Genomic DNA, 7,161 nt, shown 5'->3' on the forward strand with positions numbered 1-7,161 from the left:
TGAATGAAATGTATTCATAGTAATATATTCAGCATTTTCCCTTAATTCACTTTATTTAAGCATTTCCCCAAGGTGATAGTTTGACTATTTTTTTTTATTTAAGAACTTCAGTTCAGTTCAGTCACTCAATCGTGTCCAACTCTTTGCGACCCCATGAATCGCAGCACAACAGGCCTCCCTGTCCATCACAAACTCCCAGAGTTTATGCAAACTCATGCCCATCGAGTCGGTGATGCCATCCAGCCATCTCATCCTCTGTTGTCCCCTTCTCCTCCTGCCCCCAATCCTTCCCAACAGCAGGGTCTTTTCCAATGAGTCAGCTCTCCGCATCAGGTGGCCAAAGTATTGGAGTTTCAGCTTCAACATCAGCCCTTCCAATGAACACCCAAGACTGATCTCCTTTAGGATGGACTGGTTGGATCTCCTTGCAGTCCAAGGGACTCTCAAGAGTCTTCTCCAACACCACAGTTCAAAAGCATCAATTCTTCGGCGCTCAGCTTTCTTCACCATTCAACTCTCACATCCATACATGACGACTGGAAAAACCATAGCCTTGACTAGATGGATCTATGTTGGCAAACTAATGTCTCTGCTTTTAAATATGCTATCCAGGTTGGTCATAACTTTCCTTCCAAGGAGTGTCTTTTAATTTCATGGCTGCAATCACCATCTGCAGTGGTTTTGGAGCCCAAAAAAATAAAGTCTGACGCTGTTTCCACTGTTTCCCCATCTATTTGCCATGAAGTGATGGGACCAGATGCCATGATATTAGTTTTCTGAATGTTGAGCTTTAAGCCAGCTTTTTCACTCTCCTCCTTCACTTTCATCAAGAGGTTTTTTAGTTCTTCACTTTCTGCCATAAGGGTGGTGTCATCTGCATATCTGAGGTTATTAATATTTCTCCTGGCAATCTTGATTCCAGCTTGTGCTTCTCCAGCCCAGCATTTCTCATGATGTACTCTGCATATAAGTTAAACAAGCAGGGTGACAATATACAGCCTTGATATACTCCTTTTCCTATTTGGAACCAGTCTGTTGTTCCATGTCCAGTTCTCACCATTGCTTCCTGACCTGCATATAGGTTTCCCAAGAGAACAGATCAGATGGTCTGGTATTCCCATCTCTAAGAATTTTCCACAGTTTATTGTGATCCACACAATCAAAGGCTTTGGCATAGTCAATAAGACAGAAATAAATGTTTTTCTGGAACTCTCTTGCTTTTTCTATGATGGAGCGGAACTTTAAGTTGCTCCCTATTTTGTACTCTAGTGTATGGTCTTCCTCTGTGAATATCTTGGGATGAATTTCTTGGAATGAGAAGGCTGAGGTAGAGGGCATGAAGATTTTTTTAGTGTCCAACTAGAATCTCATGCAGTTTGAAGCAACATCATTTACTATTTCAGGGAGTAAACACTGATGAAACAAGAATCCTCATTAACTCCCAACCCAGACCACTCTTCCCCAACCTAATCATCTTTAGACACCTTCAGCCTCTCCTCCAAAGACTCACTTCTGTCCTTGCTTCCTCCTCTCTGCTTCCCTCCAAAGTCCTCACACCAACCTTAACCTGTAAACACACCTTTGGACCTTGTAGCCTGTAAAGGACCTGAATAAGACTGCTGCTGCTAAGTCACTTCAGTCGTGTCCGTCTCTGTGCGACCCCATAGACGGCAGCCCACCAGGCTCCCCCATCCCTGGGATTCTCCAGGCAAGAACACTGGAGTGGGCTGCCATTTCCTTCGCCAAAGCTTGAAAGTGAAAAGTGAAAGTGAAGTCACTCAATCGTGTCCGACTCCTAGCGACCCCATGGACTGCAGCCTACCAGGCTCCTCCATCCATGGGATTTTCCAGGCAAGAGTCCTGGAGTGGGGTGCCATTGCCTTCTCTGAACAAGACTAAGTGGAGTGCAAAAAGGACTTTTCACCTCTTTCGATTCATGTTGCCATCATCCTGGCAGAGCTGCCGCGGGTCAGGCAGGGGTCATGACCTTCACACATCATCCAAGTCCACACTCATCACAAACCTTTAAGATAACTAGTAATATTCTCACTTTGGAGATGAGGAAAAGGAAGCTCAAAAACTTTAGTGTTTAGGGAATTACTCAAGGTCACCGATAGCAAGCAAGCACTGTAACAGGAGTTACAAGCTGATGTGAAAGACACTTGTAGACCTTATTGCCAGAGAGTTCTCCCTATTGCAATTGTGAATGAAAACTGTTGCCTGCTGTATCAGTAAGCAAAGGACAGGCAACCATCAAACCATCATATTAGAGCTACCCCTCCAGTGAGCCCTGATGGAACTCAGGGCAGAAAGAGGATGCCTGCCATCTAGCAGCCACCTGCTGCAGCCATCCTCAAGGGTACGCCCTGAGGAGACTCAGGGTGAGAAAACCCGGGACACTGGCCACAGATAGCTGAGGTGCACATCAAAAGATTGAAGGTAGGAGGAGAAGGGGATGACAGAGGATGAATCATTGGATGGCACCAGCAACTCAATGGACATAAGTTTGAGCAAGCTCCAGGAGTTGGTGACGGACAGGGAGGCCTAGCATGCTACAGTCCATGGGGTTGCAAAGAATCAGACACGACGAAGCAATTGGACTGAATATGAAAGAAACGATTTCAGTGACTCAAGACTCACCTGTGTCCCTGGCTTAAATTCTCAGTTTTGTCCACCAAATAACACACAATTCTAAACTTTTAGGTTGAGCCTTTTTTTTTTCAGTGTATACAATAGTCCCCTCACCCCATTGCAATCATTTCCTCCTACTCTCTCCCCTACAGCACTTGCTTGCCATAGACGCCTACCTTCTCTACTTTCAATCTACTGAGAATTTTCAGGAGATTAACATAGACTTGACTTTGCCCAAAGGAAGGAGCTTGAAACCCTGAAAAGGGCATTGATCTGGAAGTCAAAAGACCTCAATATTAGTCCCAGCTTTGTTGTTTGTAGTCACCTCAAACAACTGTTCCTCTCTCTGCCTGGTGCCCTATTTCCCCACCTATTCAAAATGATAGTAGGACAAAGTACTGTGATTTTAAGCTGGGAAAGTAGATATACACAGCCCCCAAATTAATTTCACTGATAAAGATCATCAATATTTGGTGAATTTTAAAATAACTAGAAAGCAAGTAAATACCTTTATATGATTACTCATGTCTTTCACTCCTTTGCTTAGGCATTGGTGGGGGTTTGGGGTACACATTTCATATTTGCCATGCCTTACACTGAATTTGATTGAGCTCACACTAGTTTTCAGATATATTCTCTCTCTTGAAAGAAAAAGGAAATTTGTAATGCAATTTAGAAACATTTCTACCTTAAAAGATTAAAATGTGAGCAAATCTTTTAAGAGAATTTCAAGCTGCAGGTATCTGAGGAGTCACTGATATGAAAGACCACCTTGCCAGCTGGGCTTTGGGGAAAGGGTGCTAAGACTGTGCCTCGGAAAAATACACTCTGGAATCTGCTCGAATTTCCAAGAAGTTGACTGGTGTCAGGGACCACACACCAGGACAGCCTATGGGAAGGGCTGGGAACTCAGCCTTCTGTGCGCACTCTGATCCTTCCATTCTGCCTTCAGCAACCCGCAGCCAAGGACCAGGCATTCACATGGCAAGCCTCTAAATAATAAATTACTTGCGAAAACACTCGCTGAGTTTGAACATCTCCACAAGTAGAGGGAATGGCCACCCAAGCACTAAGCCTTTTGCTTGCATCTTAAGCAATGCTCTATGCCAAGCCCTATGGAGAGCACTTAAAATGCATCATCAGTAAATCCACTCAACAATACTTAGAGGAAGTTATGATGCTTGTTTCTCTTTTTCAGATGAGGGGAATGAGGATTAGAGCAAATGAGTGACTTGGCCAAGGTCTCAGACCAGTAAGAGTTAGAGCCAGAAATGCAGCCCAAGGTACACAGCTCCAAAGTTACGCTCTGAGTCACCGTACAACACTCCTGACTAGGGAAGTTGGAACATCTGATCATTCAAAAAGGAGGGAGATGACGACTGAAGGCAGCAGACAGGAGCTCGGTGATGACAGAGGTGAGCACAGGCTACATCAGACCCTGGAAATGATGCTTTTGGGCATCCCTGCTTTGTTACCACAAAAATGCCATGTCTTCAACAACGACAACAAAAAATGCAAGACAAAAGGAAAACAATTACATCAATACAGTGACAGTGCATTGGGAGGAAGCATGAAAAATTCAACTCATTTCTTTCTTTAAATTATTCAGATGAATTTCACAAATATGTTACAACTTCTGGAATGTTTCTTTTTAAATTTCTAAATCTTTACAGTAGAGTGGATTTCTATTTTTCAACTAGATACATTTAACTTTGTTTAAAATAAGGGGATCTTAAAAAGGCAATTTTCTCAAATAAATAATTCTATGATACATTGCTGTTGTTTAGTCACTAAGGTGTGTCCAACTCTTGCAATTCCATGGACTGTAGCCCATCAGGTTCCTTCTGTCCATGGGATTTCCCAGGCAAGAATACTGGAGTGGGTTGCTATTACTTTCTCCAGGGGATCTTCCTGACCCAGGAATCAAACCCACATTTGCATGAGCAAGCAGGTTCTTTACCACTGAGCCACCAGGGAAGCCCCTCTATGATATGTGTGTGTGTGTGTATGTGTGTATGTATATATATATGTTTACTGTATAGAAAAAAAAGAAAATGGTTGAAGCAGAAGGATTCTAGTGATGCAGTGGGAATATGAAAATAAATCAATTTGACACTTTATGCATTTAAAGGCAAGAACCTGAGAAAGACTAAGATACTGTGCAGCAGGACCTCTATCTTTGTATTGAGAAAAAAACAGAGAAAGCACAGAGCAAGTGAAAACGTCTGTTTTCTATAAGAGTCCTTGGTTGGTTCAGGTTTGTTCTCGCTAGAGAGTGCCCCGGAAAACCAGGACTACATGAGAACTGACCTGAGTGAGCTCCACCCTCCGAGTTGAGCAGTGACAGTAAAGGACTCTGGCTGGAGAAGTGCGGGGTCCCAGGAAACTTTTAAGCTCAGAGTGTCCAGGAAGTCTCACCCAGACTTGCCACAGGCAAAGGCACTGCAGAGCTTGGACACCTCTGCTGCTGAAGGGTCAGCACACACACTCATGGTTGGCAAGAGCACCTTGAGGTCTGCCAGTGAGACCCCAAAGGCATTACAACCCAATCAGAGGAGAGGGCCTCAGAGACAGACACACCTCCCTTGTCGCATTAACTAAGTGGCTCAGACAAACTTCAGAGGCCGCCGCCACCACGCTGCGCTTCGCTGTGTCCGACTCGTTGTGACCCAGTGGACTGCAGCCCACCAAGCTCTTCTGTCCACGGAAACCACTTTTTTATTCTGACTTTGGATTTCCATACTGAATCATCCCAAACTCATTCACTCAACTGTATTTATTAAGCCACTACTACATACAGGGCACAGTTTCCTGTTATCAATTTTTTCTGATGACACAAAACTGTGTTATCAGAGTTCTGCCAAGAGAATGCACCAGTCATAGCAAACACCTCTACCAACAACACAAGAGACACATGGACATCACCAGATCGTCAATACTGAAATCAGATTCTTTAGCCAAAGATAAAGATATACTTTAGCCAAAGATGGAGAAGCTCTATACAGTCAACAAAAACAAGACCAGGAGCTGACTGTGGCTCAGATCATGAATTCTTTATTGCAAAATTCAGACTTAAATTGAAGAAAGTATGGAAACCACTAGACCATTCATGTATGACCAAATCAAATCTCTTATGATTAAAAAGTGGAAGTGACAAATAGATTCAAGGTATTAGACCTGATAGACAGAGTGGCTGAAGAACTATGGAAGAAGGTTCGTAACACTATCCAGGAGGCAGTGATCAAAATCATCCCAAAAAAAAAAGAAATGCAAGAAGGCAAAATGGTTGTCTGAGGAGGCCTTACAAATAGCTGAGAAAAGAAGAGATGCAAAAGGCAAAGGTGAAAAGAAAAAATACATTCACCTGAATGCAGAGTTCCAAAGAATAGCAAGGAGAGGTAAGAAAACCTTCCTAAGTGGCCAATGCAATGAAATACAGAAGAGCAATAGAATGGGAAAGACTAGAGATATCTTCAAGAAAATTTAGGATACCAAGGGAGCACTTCATGCAAAAATGAGCACAATAAAGGACAGAAATGGTATGGACCTAACAGAAGCAGAAGATAGTAAGAAGAGGTGGCAAGAATACACAGAAGAACTACACAAAAAAGATATTAAAGACCCAGATAGCCATGATGGTGTGATCCCTCACTAAAGCACAACTGCACTCATTTCACATGCTAGCAAAGTAATGCTCAAAATTCCCCAAGCCAGGCTTCAACAGTATGTGAACCAAGAACTTCCAGATGTTCAAGTTGGATTTAGAAAAGGGAAAGGAACCAAAGATCAAATTGCCAACAGCCGCTGGTTCATAGAAAAAACAACAGAATTTCAGAAAAACACCTATTTCTTCTTCATTGACTACGCTAAAGCCTTTGACTGTGTGGATCACAATGAATTGTGGAAAATCCTTCAAGAGATGGGAACACCAGACCATTACCTGCCTCCTGAGAAACCTGTATGTATGCAACAGTTAGAACCGGACATGGAACAATGAACTAGTTCCAAGTTGGGAAACGAGTACATCAAGGCTGTATATTGTCACCTAGCTTATTTAACTTATATGCAGAGTATATCATGCAAAATGGAGGGCTGGAGAAAGCACAAGCTGGAATCGAGATTGCAGGGAGAAATATCAATAACCTCAGATATGCAGATGACACCACCCTTATGGCAGAAAGTGAAGAAGAACTAAAGGGCCTCCTGAGGAAGGTGAAGGAGGAGAGTGAAAAAGTTGACTTAAAATTCAACATTCAAAACACTGAAATCATGGCATCCAGTCCCATCACTTCATAAAAATAGATGGGGAAACAATGGAAATAGTGACAGGCTTTATTTTGGGGGGCTCCAAATTCACTGAAGATGGTGACTGCTGCCATGAAATTAAAAGCTGCTTGCTCCTTGAAAGAAAAGCTATGACAAACCTAGACAGTGTATTTAAAAAGCAGAGACACTACTTTGCCAATAAAGGTCCATCTAGTCAAAGCTATGTTTTTTTCAGTAGCCATGTACGGATGCGAGAGTTGGACT

The sequence above is a fragment of the Odocoileus virginianus genome, chromosome 10, assembly GCF_023699985.2.
Source record: "Odocoileus virginianus isolate 20LAN1187 ecotype Illinois chromosome 10, Ovbor_1.2, whole genome shotgun sequence".
NCBI classification, from domain to species: domain Eukaryota; kingdom Metazoa; phylum Chordata; class Mammalia; order Artiodactyla; family Cervidae; genus Odocoileus; species Odocoileus virginianus.